Source organism: Staurois parvus, unplaced genomic scaffold, assembly GCF_062004578.1.
Source record: "Staurois parvus isolate SC_StPar_1 unplaced genomic scaffold, SC_StPar_1.0 ptg000151l, whole genome shotgun sequence".
Lineage (NCBI taxonomy): Eukaryota > Metazoa > Chordata > Amphibia > Anura > Ranidae > Staurois > Staurois parvus.
This window is the reverse complement of record NW_028317947.1, coordinates 15,420,015-15,432,500: the sequence shown is the minus strand read 5'-3', so window position 1 is coordinate 15,432,500 and position 12,486 is coordinate 15,420,015.

Here is a 12,486-nt window from a genome sequence, read left to right as displayed (position 1 = left end):
TGTGCGGGTGTGTGTCCCTTACTGTCTGTGTTCAGGAGCATGTGCCCCCATGGAGATCAGAGTGGGAGCAGAAACTGTGTCCTAATACACATGAATGAGATTGCCGGCATGCAGATGCATCTGTGGGAAGGTAGTCCTACTCATGTCTATTGGAATGCAGGAGCTTCACAGGCACAGTTTGATGTGTGCGGGTATGTGTCCCTTACTGTCTCTGTTCAGGAGCATGTACCCCCATGGAGGTCAGAGTGGGAGAAGAAACTGTGTCCTAATACACATGATTGAGATTGCCGGCATGCAGATGCACTGAATGCCTGTGCAGACATATGCGGCCCTTTCAGGGGGGTCAGGCTTGAGTACCCCATGTAACTGAGGCCTTCCAGGAGATCTGCTACCACTAAAACTAAGTATGGTTTATGAACTTCAACTATTGGAATGACTTTACAATATAGATCTAAACTTGCCTTAGTTGTCGGAAGACATTGTGAACAAGCTGTGGTAACTCAACTGCTGAAACACTACAGATCCCAGCATGCCATGCTAGCTAGAAGAAGGCCATTGCTGCAGATGTAGGCTTTGGCCAGGAAAACCCTAAGTGTTGGCATTTTTATCACTAACCTGCTGCGTCCAGCTTTGTGTACCACCTACCTTTGACATGACGGCTTCATTGCCTCCCACTTTGGTAGTTTTCTACTCTCACAATATGTCCTTTTTTTTCCTGCTTTTGCTATGTCTTTTGCTCTTTCTTACTTGCCGATGCTCCTCTGTCATTGTGAGGGTCACCACCGATGCTTAAAAGCCAGTAGTTATATTTTGTTTTTTGGAAGATTATAAACAATGCCTATTTTGTATTGTGCATCACAATCCTTTAAAAACGCATTCCCTCCCACACGAGTTCTGGTGAATTAAAGGTACACCTGTCCTTTGCATAGGGGAAGGCTCACTGATCGTCAAGGCCTGGCTAGAGCTGGTAAAGGGAAAGTTGTGGAAGGAATATGAGGTCCTGCTAGGGCTGATTTCCCTCGCTGTCAATGAACCCCAAAACGTCGGTACTTTCACTCAGATTGGGAGTTCTGACTTTAGTGGCTGCAGATTTGTTCCATATCTGTAATGGTGACAGCCAGGAAATTAGTATTTGTATTAGATGCTAGGCTATAGCGGCCTACGGAGATCTAGAACAATCAATGTGCAGCAACTTTTTAAAAGGTTCCTGCACTACTTTGATGTGACTTCAATGGGGCCAGTATACTGTTCTTCAGACTGTGGGGGGCAGACTGAGGCCAGTGGGAGTAAGCAATGCCCCATCATTGGTGTCAGTGGTAAGAATAGTGTCCCATCCTTGGTGTCATTAGTAGGAATTTTGCCCCATCATTGGTGTCAGTGGAATAGAGTCCCCTCATTGGTGTCTGTGGGAAGAATTGTGCCCTATTGTTGGTGTCATTGGGAGGAACTGTGCCACATTGTTGGTGTCATTGTGCCCGTTCATTGGTATCAGTGGGAGGACTTACTGAATGCCCAATTGTTGGTGTCATTGTGCCCTTTCAATGGTATCAGTGGGAGGACTTACTGAATGCCCAATTGTTGGTGTCAGTTTGGAGACCACCAGACTAGAGCAATGAGTGTCTGTGGGAAGAATTGCACCCTATTGTTGGTGTCATTGGGAGGAGCTGTATCTCATTTTTGGGGTCATTGCGCCCTTTCGTTGATATCAGTCGGAGGACTTATTGAATGCCCAATTGTTGGTGTCAATGGAAGGACTTACTGTATGCCCAGTTTGTGTCAGTGGAATAGAGTCTCCTCATTGGTGTCTTTGGGAGGAATTGTGCCCTATTGTTGGTGTCATTGGGAGGAACTGTGCCCTTTCATTGGTATCAGTGGGAGGACTTACTGAATGCCCAATTGTTGGTGTCATTGTGCCCTTTCATTGGTATCGGTGGGAGGACTTACTGAATGCCCAATTGTTGGTGTCAGTTTGGAGACCACCAGACTGGAGCAATGAGTGGATGTGCCTGTAATATTACAGAAAGGAGGCAGAAGCACACAGGGGCACCAATTTAAACGGTCTTACCAGATCTACAACCTCCTTAATTGAGGAAGTAATTAACGTGTAAAACTACCGATGTATGGGCACAAATGAAAATAATTCCAAAAATGAATATTTACTTTGCATCCGCATTATTAGCTATTTCAGGATAAAAGAGGCCATCTGCAGTACACCAAGAACAAAAGTTGCACCTCAGGAGAAGATTAAAGCTGAACTTTGGGTAGATATAAAAATAGAAATTATTGAGTCATGTATTCATGAAAAAAACAAATATGTAAATGCAAAAAGTGTAAGTACCTGAAAACTACCACTAGGATAGGTATGTATACTGACAAGTAGGAACATGCAAAAACCACAACATTATATAGCCAGAGGACAGCTGACCATTACACCTATATGGGCTTGTTGGACATATAGTTAGTCTGGCTGAAAAAAGACAAAAGTCCATCCAGTTCAACCATTAAAAAAAAACAAAAGTTATAATCCTACACCCACAGTTGATCCAGAGGAAGGCAAAAAACCCAACAAAGCATGATCCAATTTGCTCCTGCAGGGAAAAAATTCCTTCCTGATCCCCCGAGAGGCAATTGGATATTTCCTGGATTAACTTTACATATAAATGTTAGTATCCAGTTATATTCTGTGTGTCTAAGAAAGAATCCAGGACTTTTTTTTGAAGCAATCCACTGAGCTGACCAGAACCAACTCTTGAGGGAGTCTATTCCACATTTTCACAGCTCTCACTGTGAAGAAACCTTTCTGTGTTTGGAGATTAAATTTCTTTTTCCTCCAGATGTAAAGAGTGCCCCCTTGTCCTCTGTGATGACCTCAGGGTGAATAGCTCTACACCGAGTTCACTATATGAACCACTGATGTACGTATACATGTTGATCATATCCCCGTTCCGACATCTCGTTCCAAAACCATGGAGTTGGTCCACTGATTTGCCATTACGCCAGTCTCCAATCTTTTGGGAAGGCTTTTCCACAAGCACTTTGGGAGTTTGTGCTCAGTTAGTTATTATAATTCAGGATTTATATAGCGCCAACACTTTACGCAACGTAAGGGCAGACAGTACAATTACAATACAAATGAATACGAGGATTCAGAGGGCCCGGCTCGTTGGAGCTACATTTGTGAGGTCAAGTACTAAAGTTGAATGAGAAAACCTGGCTTGGGGTTGGCATCCATATCCATCCCAAAGGAGTGCAGTAGGGATGAGCTCAGCGCGCTGTGCAGGACACTTGCATTCCTTCGCACCAAACTCACCAAACCATGTCTTTATGGAGCTGGCTTTGTACACAGGGCACAGTCATGCTGGAACAGAAACTGGCCTTCCTCAAATTGTTTCCACCAAGTTGGAAGAGCACAATTATTAAAATATCTTAGTATGCTGTACTATGTATTCTTGGTCATATAGTCTAAGTGTGATGGTCAGATGTCCAGGGTCTCAAAACTATTGCCCTCCAAGTGTTGAGGAACTGCAAGGCCCATGAGGCCTTGTACGACTTGACAGCTACTGGCAAGACTCCCAGTGGCAGAGGCATGATGGGACTTGTAGTAGTTCAACAGCTGGAGGGCCATAGTTTGCAGACCCCTGCCTTATAGTGTCAGTATTTTAATGTTAAAGCACACCCAAGATTCAGGACCGTGCATGTTCGAGAATAAGTTTGAAGTGCCCTTGTTCCCAGTCTGTTCACATATATATATATATATATATATATATATATATATATATATATATATATCTCCTTAAAACAGAGCTCCAGACACCCCCCACCCCGAAAAAAAAAAAAATTAAAAGCAGCTACAAACACTATAGCTGCTGCCCTTTAACCACTTAACAGGCACCCCATAACAGATATACTGCTACAGGGTGGCTCTACTGCGCAAAATCACGTAAATATACATGATTTTGCATTTCTGTGTAGGGGGCGCGCCGCTATTGGCTGCTGGATATGTCAATCACCGGGTCCCGGCCGGCGATTCCCACCCACGACTCGGTGATCGTCGGCAGGGCTGAGGGGAGATATCTGTGTGTAAACGGCACAGATCTCATGTCAGCATGGACATGCTGCTTTCTATCTTTCTGCACAGCAGAGAGATGGAAAGCAGTATGTTTCCCAATTAAAACACAGAACACAGTTAACCCTTTGATTGCCCCAGATGTTAACCCCTTCCTTCCCAGTGCCATTAGTACAGTGTCAGTGATTTTTATTAGCACTGATTACTGTATTAGTGGCAGTTAGTCAGTTCTCACCCAGTGTCAGAATGCCCGCTGCAGTCCTGCTATAAGTCGCTGATCGCCGCCATTACTAGTATTAAAAAAAAAGGTTTTAAATTCCTGTATATATACTGCCATTTGTAAACGCTATAACTTTCACATAAACCAAATAATATACACTTAATGGGATTTTTTTTTTTTTTTTTAGCAAAGACGTAGCAGAATACATTTTGGCCTAAATTTATGAAGAAATTTTATTTTTTTATAGCAAAAAGGCAACAATATTGTTTGTTTTTTTTTATTTTTATTTTTTATAGCAAAAAAGCAATTTTTTTATAGCAAAAAGGCAAAAATATTGTTTGTTTTTTCAAAATTGTCGGACTTTTTTGTTTATAGTGCAAAAAATGAAAACTGCACAGGCGATCCAATACCACCAAAAGAAAGCTCAATTTGTGGAGAAGAAAAGGACATCAAATTCATTTGGGTGCAGCGTTGCATGACCGCGCAAGTGTCAGTTAAAGTAACGCAGCGCTGTATCGAAATAAATTGCCTGTTCAGGAAAGGGCGTAAATCCTCTGGAGGGTAAGTGGTTATTATTAGGACACTTACCTGTCCAGGGATCCAGCGATGTTCTCATCCGAGCTAATTCTTCAACCGGTTTTGAGTTTAGATGGTGGCATCTGAAGAGAAACAAGCAGTAAAGCCCTGCTTTGTGAATGGTCCCATGGTCTTCTGGGGCCAGTGAAGTGTTTCAGAAGGTGGGGGGAATGATGGACTTCCTGCTCAGATTGCCATCAGACCAAAAGTAGGAGCGGGTCCTGTAGGGACCCCAGTAGGGTCAAAACCTGCTCCTACCCCCTCTCCCCCAAAAGAAATGCCAAATGTGGCAGTGGAGGAAGGGAGGACACAAGCAGAAGTTTCCCTTATGGGTGAAGTTCCGCTTTAACAAGCAGAAAAATAGATTTAGGCTTCAATCACACGGACATACTGGAGTTGGGGGGGGGGAAGGAACCTCACTAAAAAAAAAAGACTCCTCAAAGTTGCACAGAAGGTGTTGGCACCACGTCCTGTACATTTATATCAGTAAAAAAAAAAAAAAAAACTACAGAGGATTTTCACAGTACCACTCCAAATGCTATATAGAAAACTAGTTCATTTTATTTGTACGTAGAAAAAAAAAATTGTCATAGTGACTTAAATGCCCTGTCAATACAGAGGTACATAATACATTAAACATATTAAATGGTGCAACTTTAAAAAAATAAAAAATAGACGATCTCCTCCCCATTTTATTTAGATGGGATGGGGCTTTAGAAAGTCTTTAACGTGTTTAGCGGGACAAAAAACCCGCTTCTTCAAGAGGAAAGCAATAAATACATTTCTGTTGTCAATGCTAAGACATTATATATATATATATATATATATATATATATATATATATATATGAAAAAAAACAAAAAAAATACAGAACGACCTCCAAACAGATGACAACAGTGAACACAGCCAGATCCACAACCTCTATGTTGTTCTCACAGCAAGAATACAAGATTGTTCTTCAGCAGTCGAAAAATAGACTGTAGATGCTGAGAGAGGTAACCGTTAAATATGGAAAGGTCCTGTAGATACTTCATAGTGGCTACAATCATAATCTCAAAAGAACGATCGTGGGGGTCCCATGTGTTCCATGCTGTGACAGGCCATCAGACCATGGAACAAATGGGACCCCCACGATCGTTCTTTTGCCTTCTATATTTGTAAAAAGGAAAAATGCTGCAACTTTTTTTTTAAGTTGGTGACAGAGCCTCTTTTAAGGCATGTTGACCCTATTTTCGAAAATTCCCATGCCAATTTTTCCATGAATATATCCAAAGTGGAGAGGCCTACTTAGGGGAGCCTGTGGAAGCAGCTGGTGGTCGAGTCGTAGTGTGCATGACACTGCAGGCACCGGTATTGTTGACAGGGTTTGAGAATTTCCATTATGGGAAATCTGTCACTGGTGTTGCGCATTACTTCCAGAACATTTACATCATTCATAATAAAGCTGAATATGCCATTCCTAATAAATCATCATTCTTGGTGAAGCTGAGTCTAGCAGCTGCCATCTAAGGTGTCTTGCATACACCAATCAGCCATAACATGACCACTGACAGGTAAAGTGAATAGCATTGATTATAATGCTACTATTACAGTGACACCTGGAAGTGGGTGGGATATATTAGGCAGAAAGTAAACATGTTGTCTCTGAAGTTAATCTGTTAAAAGCAGAAAAAAAAATCGGCAAGTGTACAGATTTGGGCAACTTTGACAAGGGCCAAATTGTAATGCATCAAAGCACCTCCAAAACTCTTGTGGGATGTTCTCGTTTTGCAGTGGTCAAGACCTACCAAAGGTGGTCCATAGAAGGAAAACTGGCAACAGGGACATGGGTCGCCAAGACTTGATGATGCACATGGGGAGCCAAGGCTGGCACATGTAGTCCGATCCAATACAAGAACAATTGTAGGTAAAATTGCTGAAACGTTAATGCTGGTTCTTGTAGAAAGGTGTCAGAACACAGTTTATTGTGTATGGGACTGTGTATCCGCAGACTAGTCATGGTGCCTATGCTGACCCAAGTCCACAGCCATAAGTGCCTACAATGGACATGTGAGTCTCAGAACTGGACTACAGAGCAATGGCAGAAGGTGGCCTGGTCTGATGTGTGTGTTGCTTACCTGTGGAAGAGATGGCACCAGGATGCAGTATGGGAAGAAGGCAAGCTGGTGGAGGCAGTATGATGCTTTAATGCAGTGGTTCTCAACCTTCCTAATGCCGTGACCCTTTAATGCAGTTCCTCATGTTGTGGTGACCCCCAACCATAAAATTATTTACCCAGTAATTATAATTCATGAGTGTCGTTTTACCTCCAATACTGCTGCTTTCAACACAGTAGCTGCTTTCAACACAGTAGCTGCTTTCAACACAGTAGCTGCTTTCAACACAGTAGCTGCTTTTAACAGAGTAGCTGCTTTCAACACAGCAGCTGCTTTCTACACAGTAGCTGCTCTTTACACATCGGAAATATGTGTTTTCTGATGGTCTTAGGGGACCCCTGTGAAAGGGTCATTCCACCCCCAAAGGGGTCGCGACCCACAGGTTGAGAACCACTGCTTTAATGGGTCAGAGCTGTTTTGGTGGCAAAAGGGGGACCTACTCAATGTTAGGTTGGTGGATAATCGGTTCTTCCTTAATGACAGTTCCACCAAAAGACCAGGAGCAAAAGAGTTGCCCATAGCAAACAATTTCCTAATTTATTCATAGGCACTCTGTGCCATTTATAGCCATCAACCTGGCTCTACCTCATTGCCTAGCATGGTTCAGAACAATTCTTCTGGAATCTGATTTAATTGCTGTAGACTACAGACATCTTTTCAGGCACTTTGATGTATCAGGCATTGTGAATTCTGGAAGCCAACTTGGCGCCATGTAGAGCTGGCCTCACCCATGTAGAATTTGGAGCATTCACTCAATGGTTAGTGGGGTCTAAATAACCCTTTTATTTTGAGCATATGAGAACTTTTAAAGGGCCAGGATGGAACATTTTTTTAAAATTACTGAAATTGGATTCCATTCAAATAACATGAAATTTTAAATGAAATTAGTTGACTTGGTGATGGAAGAAAGGAAAAATGTTTTTTCAGAAATTCCATACCAAGGTTCCAATGAAACGATGTGTCTGGTCAGCTTAATAATATTTTTATAGACAAGTAGAAAGGGAGCATTAGTTCGATCCCGTCTCCTCTCATGCCTGCACATTACTGGAGGAGCAGACTAATAACATGCAGGCTTAATGCTGACTTCAGGTAAGTGCCCATAGCAACAAACCTGCTTACCTTCTGCTTGTGCACTTCTCTGAATAATGAAACGTAAAATCTGTGCAGGTCACTTAGGCAACCACTATTCTGTACATCAGACCTATTGTTTTGAGTCGTGTTTACTGTGGCAGAGAGCGACAAACAGCCACATTTATCAAAGTAACAGAGATTATGAATCTACGATCAACTAATATTTTTCAAAATGTGCAACAAATTCTAATATGGCTTCCTTGCATAGAGGAATTCTGTACATTGCATGAAATACCCCCAAAAAAGTCTTGCTCATGTGATCGGCTCAGTTGTTCTTCAGGATACAATACTGGCTTTATCATGTGACTAAGAAGGGTAGACCTTCCCACTCAAGAAGTAGAAATTGGCCGTTTGAAAGAGGGAAGTCAGCATTCAGGTCAGGATTCCACAGGTGATTTTCATTATCAACGGTAGTTGGAAGGACTGTTGATTACATTTTTTTTTTATTACTGTTGTATAAAATTTATGAAGACATTTTTTTTATCTCAGCAAAAGTAAAGCTACACTTTAATGAGTTCTTCATAGATTCTATATGGAAGAACTGGGTGGGAATGCAAAAGGATCTTTATGCCACAGTCTCAGTAAAGACTTCTCGGGAATCCTAACATCCCACAGAATGAATAAAGTAGAAGCTGGTAGATTCTTGCATTGTTGGTCCTCGGGTATAGTTTCCTCTCCAGCAAGAACAGTAAGCAGTACAGTAGTGGCATCAACAACTCTAGTGAGACTAGCAGTTGTCAGAGGCCGAAGTGGGCTTAGATGATCTCACACTACACATATTTTTTATCTCAGCAAAAGTGAAGCTACGATTTAATGAGTTCTCCATAGATTCTATATGGAAGAACTGGGTGGGAGTGCAAGAGGATCTTCATGCCACAGTCTCAGTAAAGACTTCTAGGGAATCTTAACATCCCACAGAATGAATAAAGTAGAAGCTGGTAGATTCTTTCATTGTTGGTCCTCAAGTATAGTTTCCTCTCCAGCAAGAACAGTCAGCAGTACAGTAGTGGCATCAACAACTCTAGGGAGACTAACAGTTGTCAGAGGCCGAAGTGGGCTTAGATGATCTTGTACTAGACACATATCTTTTAGCAGCAAAAGTGAAGCTACACTTTAATGAGTACTCCATAGATTCTATATGGAAGAGCTGGATGGGAGTGCAAGAGGATCTTCATGCCACAGTCTCAGTAAAGACTTCTTGGGCATCTTAACCTATCCCACAGAATGAATAAAGTAGAAGCTGGTAGATTCTTGCAGTGTTGGTCCTCAGCTACAGTTTCCTCTCCAGCAAGAACAGTCAGCAGTACAGTAGTGGCATCAACAACTCTAGTGAGACTAGCAGTTGTCAGAGGCAGAAGTGGGCTTAGATGATCTCGTACTACACACATAGACGTGCCTAGGCACAGTCTCATGGGACAATGTGCCTTTCTGCATCTCAAGAGGAATCAAAGCAAATAGATTGTTCTGGGTACTTCTTGGCTACCTTTAACCTTACTATTCTCCATAAAACAGCAGATCTCCACTCTTTCAGTATAGGTCAACTAAAAGAGGATATGATTTACTAATATGTATCCAACACAATTCAACCCTTTAGAACAGTGGTGGTCAAATGCTTTTTTTTGATATAGGGGCCTCCGGTCTGAAAACAGACTACTGTTTACAGGGGCTCCAAGGGCAGCACGTTAGGTGCCAAAGAGCTGCATGTGGCCCTGAGTCGCATGTTGAGCACCAAGGCTTTTGAGGGCCATTTGAGACTTTGTCTTGCCCATCCAAATGCATAAAATACTTATAACACTTGCATTATGCTGTTGTGCTTCGTATTCACGCACAGCCGCGATACCATTACCTAAAATAGTATCAAGATACAACCGTCATCAAGAGAAGAGACTGATCAAGGTCTTTGATAAACTACAATGATCATTCGTGACCACTAATGATGCAAATCTTTTGCTTTTCTTTTCCTATGAATGTTGTTTGAATTGCAGGAGTATAAAACATTTTTTTTTCCGTACTATACAGCCAAAACGAATCCAACCTGTGCTGCAGCAATATACCAGAATCTGGGCTTGATGTGGACGCTTCATTAAATAGAATACATCAATTAGTCAGTTAAAAACAAGAAACATTAGGATTTAAAGTGTTAAACAAAGATGTGTTCATGTGACTGTACCCTTAATAATAAAAACTATTTTTAAAATGACGCAAGAGCCTGGCAGTACTAGGGTTGTAGGTTCAAATCCCAACCACGACACCACCTGCCTGGAGTTTGCATGTTCTCCCTGTGCTTGCATGGGTTTCCTCCAGGTATTTGTATTAAAATGCTATCTAACAAGAACAGTCAGAGGCAAAAGTCAGACAACCAGACTTGTGACCCAAAATAGCTGGGATCAGGGGCGGACTGACCATTTGGAAACTCGGGCACTGCCCGAGGGCCCGGGGTCAGTAGGAGGCCCCATGAGATGCCCCTGGTACCTTTTTCATAGGCTTTTTTGAGTTTGGGCAAGGACACAGGGGCCCCATGAGTTGTCAGTCCGCCCCTGGCTGGGATACATATATTTTTGTTGGCCAAGACATTCCTGTTCTGTTTCTTTCTTTAATCGCTGCTGGTTCTTTAAGCCTTGGTGAAGGGGGAGGTGTAAGCCAGTGAAACGCGTTGCCTTTACCTACCTACTGAACTCATACTAGTTCTCTGGCACTCTCCTCCATTCTCCATTTCTCAAACTGAGGACCTAGGTAACTAATATGTTTGGTACTGTACCCCCCCACCCAAAAATTTTTTTTACTAAACTTCAGCTTTAAAGACTTACTCCAGCTTTTGCAAAAAAATTAATTCCTTCTTATTTGTAGAACAAAATGTGCATTTATTTATTTATTTTGCAAATGTAATAAAATAATAATGGGTGCAATGCACAGGCTCCTGCAGACTCTTCCTCCAGCTCAGGATGTTCAGTTACTGAGCTGGAAGAAGTGTCAATGGACCACGAGCGCGGTAATCACCAGACTTGTGTTCCATTGAGAACTACAAATCTGTCTTTGATGTGTCTGTGTGGATGGAGCAAAAATCAAAAGTAACTCCTGCTGTGGGGGAGATGAACCTCCACACCTTTTCAGAGTAGGGGGTCCATTTGAATCCATGTTATGTTTTACACCTTAAATATAGATGAAGCATGGTTTAAGTGGTGGAGTTTGCCTTCAAGGATCATTACAGCTGATTTCACTTTTCTAGGTACAAGGTAAAGCTGTTACATAGTTAGTCTGGCTGTAAAAAGTCCACCCAGTTCAACCATTAAAAAATAAAAAAAGTTATAATCCTATACTCACAGTTGATCCAGAGGAAGACAAAAAAACCCCAGCAAAGCATGATCCAATTTGCTCCTGCAGGGAAAACAAATCCTTCCTGATCCCCCGAGAGGCAATCAGAATATTCCCTGGATCAACTTTACCTATAAATGTTAGTATCCAGTTATATTCTGTGTATCTATGAAAAAATCCAGGCCTTTTTTAAAGCAATCCACTGAGCTGGCCAGAACCAACTCTTGAGGGTGTCTATTCCACATTTTCACAGCTCTTACTGTGAAGAAACCTTTCCGTGTTTGGAGATTACATTTCTTTTCCTCCAGACGTAAAGAGTGCCCCTCTTGAATCATGTACAATTGTATTTCCAGCAAGAAGATTTTTACAAAGTCTGACAACCCTACTTGGAAGTCCACAAGGCATCACACATGACTGTCACCTGATTCCAGGAACTGGATCCTGCAGTACCTTGGGCAGGATCAACACATTTATGTAAGGAAACACAGGGAGGAAAGTGAGAGCTAAGATGGCTAGCTGCTGTAACACCAAAAAGGTACCAAAAAAGGGAGGAGCTGCAACGTCATGACGTCACGCCGCCGGCGCCACATGTAGGCCCGGCGGCCATCTTGAAAATTCTCATATGGTCAGTGTGTGTTTTCTCTCTGTATTTTGCACTTTATGGAAAGAATAAATACTTCCTGAAAGCAGTATCACGCTATTGGCATCCTTTTTTGGGCTCTCTGTGAGCCTAACAACCCACAGAGCTGTATAAAGAGGACGGCAGAGGTACTGCTGACTGCAGAGGAACCAGAGAAGGGAACTCCAGACCAGGCTGTGTATATCCTTAACCACTTGTCGCCCTGCCACTGTAGAAATACGGTGGCAGGGCGGTACGGGCAGGCAAAACCACATTTTAAAACGTGTGTTTTGTAAACGGGGCACGCGCGAGGCGCGCCGCCGCCCCATCTGTCCCGCCGATCACCGCCATGGATGTCAGTCGCTGGGTCACAGCCGGTCCTTACCAGCTGTTTCACGGCGATCGG